We start from the raw sequence: 11,156 nt of genomic DNA, 5'->3' as shown, positions 1-11,156 counted from the left end.
TATTGTAAGTGATAGAGATCCCATTTTCACTCGAATGTTTTTGACAAAACTATTTTCTTGTCTCCATAATCAATTAGCTCATAACTCATCTTATCATCCTCAATCTGATGGGAAAACTGAGATAGTAAAAAAATGTTTGGAAGGATATCTTCGTTGCTTTGTCTTTGATAAAAGGACACAATTGGTCAAATGGTTGCCTATCGTTGAATGGTGGTATAACACTTCCTTCCATTTTACAGCAAAAATGACCCCATTTATGGCACTTTATGGATATCATCGACCATCCATCACATCATATTTAAGAGAAAATTATAAGGTTCAAGAAGTGGAATATCACATCGAGCATCAACAACAAGATCTCCAACTCTTAAAGGATAACCTCACTTTGGCGCATAATAGAATGAAACATTAGGGAGATCAACATCGCAACGAAAGAAGTTTTGATATAGATGACTGGGTATTCCTACGACTATAGCCATATAAACAAATGTTCATCAAGAAATCGAAGAAGGATAATAAATTATCACCAAAGTATTATGGTCCGTATGAGGTGTTGCAAAATATTGGTACTATGGCATACAAATTGGAGCTTTCTGTAGCTCCATGAGTGCACCGAGCTTTCCATGTTTCATGTTTAAACAAGGTTATAGGTGACAAGCTTCAAGTTCAAACAATATTGTGAGAACTTGACAAGGAAGGAAAAATCATATTGGAACCTGAAGGAGTCACAGAAACAAGAACTCGACTCCTACGAAATCGATCAATTTCGGAGTACTTCATCAAGTGGAAGAACTTACCCGCTTAAGATTCCACATGGGAGGATGAGAATTTTATAGAGAAGCATCCACAACTACTCAAGCATTGAGGACAACACATTTTTACACATTTTTGAAGGATAGAGGCATGTTAGGTCCTTATAATTCTAGTGATTCCCCCATTACTATTGTCATTGTAGCCCTTATTGTTATTAGTATGCCCTATAGAATCCCACTATTGTTATTGTTGTGCCCTTATATTATTATTGTTATATCGGCTTTGATTATATTGACTCCTTAGACTCCTATATATAGAAAGAAGGTTTAGTCATTTGTATCATACGATAATTATTTATTTGTGTAATGTAAAGGAGGCTGCCCCTCGAAGAGGCTGATTTTGAAGTTGTTTATCTATCTTTTCTTCTATTTTGTGAGCTCGTTGCATAACATGGGTTCGTGGCACCACTGTACTTCCAATGCGAGTTTTTCCATCCTTTTTCTCATGGACAACTTCTTATTACAGCTTAGTCTTCATATACTCATTGCAGATGAGTTTTGTATTGTCATTGTGAATACCCTTTTACTAAATCCTTTTCTTCTATTTTGTGAGCTAGTTGCATAACATGGGTTAGTGGCACCGTTGTACATCCAATGCTCATAAACAACTTCTTATCATAGTTTAATCTTCATATACTGGTTGCAGATGAGTTTTGTATTGTCATTGTGAATACCCTTTTACTAAAGATAAAAAAAAATCATGATAGTTCTCTATTTGTTGAACGGGTTTATTTAATACCACATGCAACTTAACTATGGGTCCAATGCTTGGTTACAAGAGTGTGTTGGTTAATATTCACGTAACACTTGGTGACTTGGCATTTCTAGAGCATGTAGTCACCTAATTATATCATTTTCTAAGTTGGGTATTCTAAGGGTTTTCACATATTGGCCCCACAAAAATGTCAATTTTCCTTAGGAACTATTGTACCCTAACACTTGAGTTCTCTTTAGTTATATAATGACATGCTAATTAGATTATACTTGGTACCCTATCGAGGTTGATGGTCATGTCATTCCTAGGTTTGGTTCTTCGCTGAAAAATCAGAAAGATAATTAACCAAGTACCCGCTTTTGTTTCCAGGTTCACTTGAGAACCCTCGTGGTCTAGCCTAAAAACATTTCTTTCAAATTAGTTGTTTTCTTGTTTTCTGAGGGGTTCGTTCACACTAGTAATTATGCTCTGCAGTCTTTCAAATTAGTTATTTTCTTGTTTTCCAAGGGGTTCATTCAAACTAGTAATTATGCTCGAGGGTTTGAGAACGGTAAATAAACTTTCTATATGTTGTAGTGTACAAACCTTGCGGTGACTTTCTCCTTAAGCAAGTGAGGCCAAGTTCATCTAGTTGTGTTGCTAGTATTAAAATAATGTTTTCAGTTTTGTGGAAATTTTATATTGTCTTTATGTACGTACAATGCTTAAGCTACCTCTCACTCTGAAGAAAACTTGATTTATACTTCTCTTGGCAAAGAGAACTCATGTTCCGAAGTTAGTTCCCTCATCGTCAATTTAATTAAAAAAAATTCAGAATTACTAAGAAAGATTATATTTTTAGTACGTCCTTGTTATACATGTTTTCTTAATCATTATTAATATGAATATTTACAGTATGGAGTCTGTTGCTACTTTTCTCCTCATTTATTACATTTTTCTTCTGCAATTTCCTTACTTTATGGGCACATTAAGAAGATCTTGTCTATTAATTGTTTTAGATAGCTACCATTTTTTTTGTGGATGAGTGCTTATAATTCTTTTGCATGATTACCTACCAAGGTTTCTATAATGAACTAGTTAAGCTCATTCTTCTCGGACTGTATGTCGAGAAGAATAGAGGGTTTCTTTTTCTTGTTAATCTAGATTCCTATATTCTTTTTCTCCAAGGGTATCGAACTGTCTAGCCATTTGGTTACCGCACACAGGCCGAACTAACCTAACCCAAGAGAAAGTCCCTTGTCTTTAATAAATGTAGGTCATTATGTCATCGTCGATAGGATTATTTCTCTGTCTATTGGTATCTCACTATAACAGTACTGATGCAGAATTAGCATATTCATTGTTCCTATACCATGCATGTTAATCTCTCTTATTTAGTTTTACAACTTATCCAAGTATACAAATAAACTTTGTTATCTCACTATAACAGTACTGATGCAGAATTAGCATATTCACTGTTCCTATACCATGCAAGTTAATCTCTCTTATTTAGTTTTACATTGTATAAACTGATAAGGAAAATGTTTCAGAGACAAGAAAACAGTTTCGGTATTGAACACGGATATTGATATATATCCCTAATGCATAGAACATTCTTTTCAACAACCAAAATAAAATAATTATCATGAGCTTCATGGATAAAATAGGAACTCAGTCCCAAGAGTAACCTCCACCCTTTGAATGAGATCCGCGATCACGTTATGATCGTTCCCCAAGCTTCCCCAACTACTAGAGTTGTTTAGTGACAAGGACATCAAATTGCAGACCTCAAGACCCTTCTCCTTTCCAGTTTAAAATTTTTCTTTTGTGGAATCTTCCACTGGGTCCAGCCCAATTCAGGGATTCTCTCCATCTACAGCTTACTACTACACTTCTCTTGGTCCATTCTCCTCTCTTTCTCTTTTGTGAAATAATAAACATGAAACTCCTCTCTTCCCACTAAGACTCATTTATCTAGAGAGTTCCACTGAGACTCATTTATCTAGAGAGAAGAGAGAACCAACAATCATAACTACCCTAACTGTTTGGTAGCTAGACAAATTTGTATCTTTCTTAAAAGTTCCCAACCTTATCCTCCTCTTCACAAAATATGCATCTAAATATATTCATCGTAATCTTTTTAAAGTCACTTTAAGTTTCTACAGACTTTCCTCTAAGCCTATATATTAGAAGTCTTATTAACTAAATCTCATCCATCTATTAGCAAAATATGCACCTAAATATATTCATAATAATCTTTTTAAACTTACCTTAAATTTCTAGAGACTTTCCTCTAAGCCTATATATTAGAAGTCTCATTAACTAAATAATTAACGGAAGGTAAAGTAAACTGAAATAGTCAACCTGTAATGGCAAGGTGTTACATTTTTTATTTTTTAATTTTAATAATTTGAAAAATAGAATAATTTAGAAAATTTGAATGAGTATTCACTGTTACCACCCTTTAATTTATATAAATATATTATAGATCAAAAAATAAATTAAAATAAATTTTTATCACTAGATTTATCTAATAGCTCGTTATATAAGAACTAAACCGTATATAAATTAACCTAGTTAAAAAAAGGTAAACTTGTTTTTCAAAAAATAAAAATGCTTGAGTGTTTGAATCTATTTTTATGGTGTAAATAAATTCAACATGATCAAGAATCAGTGGGCACCCAAACTCCTCAAGTTTCACAACTCTAACTTAAATTTTCAAAAATTTCTTTTAAATTTGATCATAATCGTACAAAATTTTCCATTATTTTTAAAACTAATTTGTAAACTCTTTAAACTATGCTTTTCATAGTATTTTGGAATTGAGATACCAATTAAGTCAAGCAATTGATCACCGCACTGTTATTTGTCATAATTTCGAGATATTTTTTTTTTTCAGAGTGAAAAAAGCATGATAATATTATATAAGATATATAAGGAAACAGATACATTGACATAAAGTTCTTCATAGGGGCTATTTGTAGCAGAGTTCCAAGATTATAGCCAGCCCATTGAGCTGTCAAAATTTGCGAGATAAAAGGTTATACATCGCTGATAGAGGAGAAAAATAGGAGAAAAAGGTTCTCTCAGAGGAGAATAGCAGTATTCAGAAACTATTCAAAGGATGCTAAATATACTTCAACCATACTTTAAACAGAAAGTTTGGTAGGAAGAAAGAGTCAGAAGACCAAAAAGATAATGCATACCTAAATACAATAAGATTTGAAATTAAGAACCTGGTAAGGAAAATTCCTGGATAGAGAAAATTTCCTCATCAGATTTTACCTTCATGTTCCAGATACCTGGTTCCGATAGGAGACCCTCCTTTGATAAGATGTCTGCTTGCTGGTTCTGTGATCTATAAATGTGTTGGATGGAGCATCCTTCCATCTTCCTCCAAAGGAATCTGATTCTGTCCATCCAGCCTGCAAGGAGAGGATTGCTGATATGGCTCTTTCCTGCTACAAAATCAACCATGACTTTTGAATCTCCAAAAATTGACACAGACTGAATGTTAAAGAAAAGGCAAAAGGATAAAAGGCCCGCGAGAGCTATCGCCTCAGCTTTACAATTTGAGCCCTTTCCCCATTCCAGGCAATGAGATATTGAACATTTTCATTCATGATGATGTGAACGCCACAACCACAAGAGCCATTTTGGGCAGCACCGTCGAAATACGCTCTTGGGAGCATAGAGTGATTATGTGCTTGCTCCTTACGATTAAACTTTTTTTGCTTGTGTGACTTTTCTGGTAAGGAGTCATAAAGAGCTATAATACTTTGTAGAGTTTCCATGAAAGGCACTTTACTATCTCTGAAGATAATTTTGTTTCTCCATTTCCATATGCACCATAGAGTGATGATAATTAGAGGCCTCCAGGACTCCTTTTGCCCGTTCCACCAAAGGAAAGCTTCTTTAGTAGAAGCATGAGAGATATGAGGAAATTCATAAATATTTGCCAGAGCTTTCCATAATTGTTGAGTTTTTTGGCAATTGAAAAACATGTGGTAATTATTTTCCTCAGCAGACTTGCATATTAAACAGAGACCCGGTCCGTGCCAACACCTCTTTTTCAAATTTTCCCATGATAAGTTTTTATTGTGGAAGACCAGCCAGGAGAATAAAATTGCCTTGGAAGGACATCCCGATTTCCAAAAGGCTGTTGGGAAAATCGGGCTGGGAAGAGCAATCCTTAACCCTATTAGATTTTGATAGATGTCCTTTACACGAACCACGGAGTTTCCTTTTGAATCTTTCCAAATAAGAACATCAGCTTCCCAAGAGCGATATATGCCACAGTTTCTCAAAGAAATTCTGAGGTTCTTCCATTGTCGCGCTAAGAAATCCGACATCCCCATACTGTCAGCCTCTTTCCAAAGAGGGAAAGGGCCCTGCCATTCTGCAATTAGCTTGTCCCAAGTGAAAAAACCTTTTCTATGGAAAAAATTTAGGAGGGACTCTAGCAGAATGATTTCCTCCCGTTGGCTCAAGAAAGAGTCAATTCCACAAGAATCTAGCTACCAGATTGAAAACTCCAAGCTAAATTCTTTAAGAAGTACTTCTCTATCTTGTGAAAACTCAGCCATATTGCTGACCCATAATTGGATCCAATCCTTCCCAACCTGTACCAATAAGAGATATCCTTGCTTCCCATATATATATATTTTTTTATTGTGTTGCTCCAGGGACCCTCTCCATAGTGATTTGCATAGAAGTGCCTTACCAAAAGTCCGCGGTCCAACAGGCCCCATCCCCCTAAATTCTTCGGCAAAGAGATATCAGATAATTTAGATAGGTGAAATTTTCTTTTTTCTGATTGGCCGCCCCATATAAAGTTTGCAGTTAACTTATTCATCTTCTTGATGATACTTGCAGGAAGAGAAAATAAATGGGCCCAGTATACAGCTAGTTGTGTTAGAACTAACTGAGATAAAACAACTCTTCCTGCCATTGATAGGCATTTATATTCCCATACTGATATCCTCTTATAGTACCTATCTATTAGCCATTGCGAGTCCATTTTAGAGTAACCCTTTGCTTTTAACTGGAAACCTAAATATTTTATTCCATGCTTAATGGAGTGTGCCTCTATCCCGAACAGCGAAGATAACCATTCAACTAAATCCAAGCTGACATCATTATGGAAGAAAGCTGACTTGTATTCATTTATTTGCAGCCCTGTGGCCTTTTGAAAACATTTTAGGATGTCATATAAGCATCTCCAGGTGAGTCTGCATAACATTCCAAATATAAGTATATCATCCACAAATAAATTATGTGAGATATAATTGTTTCTGCAGATCTTCAGTGGCCGGCATCTGTTATCACTAACTGCCTTGTTTATGTGGAGGCTAAGAGAATTCATAGCCAAAATGAACAATAGAGGAGATAGTGGGCAGCCTTGACGCAGTCCTCTTTCAGCTAGAAAATAAGAGGATGGTATCCCATTTATAATGATTGCATAGTTCACCTTCTCAACACATGCCATGATCCAGTTTATCATATTGGCTGTCAATCCAATCTTTGCAAGTAAGAATCTGATGAATACCCAATCCAGGCAATCGTACGCCTTTCGGAGATCAATTTTGAGAATGACTGCTTCACTCTTTTTATATGCATGGAAAACAAGCTTTCTTGTGTGTTTATATTTCTTCTTTTTAAAAAACCATGCTGATCCTTTGTTAAAAAACTTGATAAAGTTTCCTTGATTCTTTCAGCGATAATTTTCGAGATGATTTTGAATGAAATGTTACAGAGGGATATCGGCTTGAAATCTTGAAAAGATTCTACTTCCACTTTTTTTGGGATGAGGGCAATTTGAGTGGAGGAAATTATCTGGTGTATGCTACTTGATATTCTGGATCCTTCTACCATCCTTAGCAAATCGTGTTTTATAAGATCAAAAAAATGGATGAAGAATTCGATCCTCCAGCCATTTAGGCGTGGAGACTTATCCCTCTTGAAAGATTTCATTGTTTCTAACAGCTCTTCCTCCATGATTGGCTGAAAGAGACGCTCGTTTTGTTCATCATCAAACATTTTTGGGAATAAGTCAATGCCCCATAAGATGTCCTGTATTCTGCATTCCTCAGATCTCCTGTATTGATTTTGAAAGTGTCTCACAGCCTCATCTGAAATGTCTTGTTGAGAGTATAGATAACCCCCTTTGCCGTCACTTATCTTCCATATTGAGTTTTTCTCACTCCTTGAACTTGCAAACCTATGGAAAAATTTTGTGTTCTTGTCGCCTTCTTTTAGCCATATAGCCCTTCTCTTTAATCTCCAAAATGCTTCCTCCTGCTCCATAATAATTTTTTGTTTTCGTCTTTGAAGCTCCTTTATGCGGCATCTTATTTTCAAAATTACTATGGCAATAAGTTAAGTTCAGTGATACACAATCAAGCCAATATGAGTCACAAGGAATAAGAAGAGGAAAAGATTCAGCATAAATGGGCACATACATCATAGAGATGAGTGATCTTTGTAATTCATAGCTATTTCAGTTTTATCTAAACGTGGACCTGTGAAAATACGTTATCAAAAAATAGTTCTGTTATTGAACGATAGAACAATGTGATGCATTAGATTGTGGGTATGTGAACGTTTAGAGCAGTGAGTAGGTTAGTTTATGTAGGGTTTAGTTCTTATATCGTGGGATATGGGATATATTTTATGAGGCATAGGAATTTATTAGGTTTTTTTTAATATATAATATATTTATATAAATTAAATGGGGTAAAAGTCAATATTTTTTAATTTTTTAAGTTATTTTATTCTTAAAATTTTTAAAATTAAGAAAATAAAATTTATAAAAATAAATTAAATTATGGTATGAATTAAATTTATGTGTTTTATAAAAAAAGAAATTATAATTTTAAAAAATCATAAATTACTTAGAAATTTTAGTAAGATTATGATAAAATTATGCAAAAATTTTGGTTATGAACTTCAATATTATAGTTTGTTTAAATAATCTTCGGCAAAATCACATAATCAATCGTTTGTCGACGCGTTTCGAACCAACAAGTGTGGTTCATCGTCAGGACAAGATGAAGATCGAATCAGGCTAAGCTCGATTAAATAGGGTGTGCAGAGACTCCAACGGCTATAGGATAACGGCTAGTTTGACCTAATGAACCTGGTCAAACTACTCAAATAACAATTAATATTTCAAGAGATAGTTAGAGGATATTTAATATGGATTATTTGGCCATTAAAGGAATAATACTCTTGGACCTTATCCTTAATTTTGGCTGTTACTTAGGATAAGAAATTGTTTAGTTAGTGAGTAGTTATAGATTATTCAATAAGCATTTATTATAGGTTTAATTACCATTATATTTAAATAATAAAAAACTAACCTACTAAGGGCCATTAAGAAATTATTACCAATTATCCATTGTAACTAAATTATAAATAGTACCGCATTATTACATAATAATTAGATAGAAATTGAATAATAATAAATCAATATAATGACCATGTAGATAATTGAAATCATATTAAACTAACAAATGAATTCAATTATATATCTTTTATTATTAATAAATATATTATTAATAATAATTATTTAGTAATATAATAGTAATAAAGCAATTAAATAATATATATAATGACCATTATAATTAAAATATTCTCTTAGTAATGTTATTAATATATCTAATTTTAAATTAATTAATTTATTGATATAATAATTGAATAATATTGAATATATATTATATAATGACCATTAGAATTAAAATATTAATATTATTAAATAAAATCCTTCATTTACCTATTTTAACTATCTCTTGAAATATTAATTGTTATTTGAGTAGTTTGACCAGGTTCATTAGGTCAAACTAGCCGTTATCCTATAGCCGTTGGAGTCTCTGCACACCCTATTTAATCGAGCTTAGGCTGATTCGATCTTCATCTTGTCCTGACGATGAACCACACTTGTTGGTTCGAAACACGTCGACAAACGATTGATTATGTGATTTTGTGGAAGATTATTTAAACAAGTTATGGATCACAGAAGTCTAAATTCCTTAATATTATAGTTATCAAATTTTCAAATGTTGGGTGCCCATTTTTTTAAAATAGAACCCGAAAAAGATTGATTGCTTCGAAAACTAACCTAAAACCAAACCTGCGATCAAAATAACTGGCAAACAATGGTATGGGTATGACGTTGCTCGTGTGTGAACGAAAACGTCTCCATGCAGCGGATCCAACATTTGAAGCGTTAAATCAAAATCTGTTACATGACATACCTCCCCTTTATCAATCATATTTTTTAGATAACAGTATGGATAACCTAACGTACATATACTCAGTGCGCAACCAGAACGGCAGCGTAATGTTGCAATGGAATATAGACTGCCATGAAATTTTTGGTATTGTTTTTATTCGTTCGTATGCATTCAGATGAAATTTAAAGTAGGGTTCTTCTTAATCCAGCTCAACTGAACTCAACTGAAAACCAAACGGAAACCGAACGCATCAAACTTTAATAAAGAGATGCAAAGTGCAAGGCAGACAGAGTTCTGGAAGAGAGGTCCCTTACGTTAATAGTCTTTCTTCTCATGATCATACGGCTGAAACTCGGTTGCTTGTTCAACAATCTAAGCAACCATATCTTTAATCATTACCTTTTCTAATAATCTTCGAAGAAAACCTAATGAATATCTCAATTTCATATTGATAAATATTTCATTTTCATATTTAAATAGGATGATGGATACATAACGCAGTCATATCTCATTAAATGTTAGAGACTGCCATGGGATATTAATCACATAAAAGCAGCATAGAACACAAGATGGTGATTAATATTTTAATGTAAAAATATACCATTTATATTTTTTAAAAATAAAAACAATAATATCATTATAGGTTACAGTGAGAAATATAGAAAGAAACTTAATATATAAAAATGATAGTTAAAATAATAATTTAAATTTAGAAAATATATTAGAGATATAATATTTACATATAGATATTATTGTGAATTTTCTATTCTTTTTAATACAAATTTTAATACAAATTCTTTTTAAATGGTAAAAAAATTACTTCTTAAATATTTGGTCAGCTTTAATATTTTATGGAGACAATTTTAAAATAGATTCATGTGAGGGAACATGTTGTAAGATAAATTTGATAGTTTAAAATTTTAGGGGGAATAGACTGAAGAATATTTCTGATGGTAATAGACTGAAGAATATCTAGACAAATTTATTTCTGATGGTATGACATAAGAATATTTCTTGGCCCTTTAGGTAGCCCTCCACATGCCCGAATGTCCGCAGATGTTGATCCAACCTCAGATGTAGTTCCATAGATGTGATGTGTTCGATTTCAACCAATTGCAACGCCCACATCATGCATGTGTTCTTCAGATTATCCATTCAGATCTTTAGAGCCCTTTCCTATTTAGCAGGGCTTCTTTGGTAGTGATCCCCCCTCACCATCTCAGTGTGAGGGTAATTATGTCTCATGTACTCAAATGTTATTGTATTCAATCATAGCCTATATCTTTCGAGGAACATTATGTATATGGGATTATTGTATTATTTTCTAGCCCATTGATGCCAACATATTATGTATCATGTACTTTGTATCTCAATCCCACATTGTTGGGCTCATCGTTATTCATTGTACTCAGTTAT

This window comes from Pinus tabuliformis, chromosome Q (genome assembly GCF_031772625.1).
Source record: "Pinus tabuliformis cultivar Carrire ecotype Pingquan chromosome Q, CPIR1, whole genome shotgun sequence".
Lineage (NCBI taxonomy): Eukaryota > Viridiplantae > Streptophyta > Pinopsida > Pinales > Pinaceae > Pinus > Pinus tabuliformis.
Note: the sequence above shows the minus strand (reverse complement) of the source record.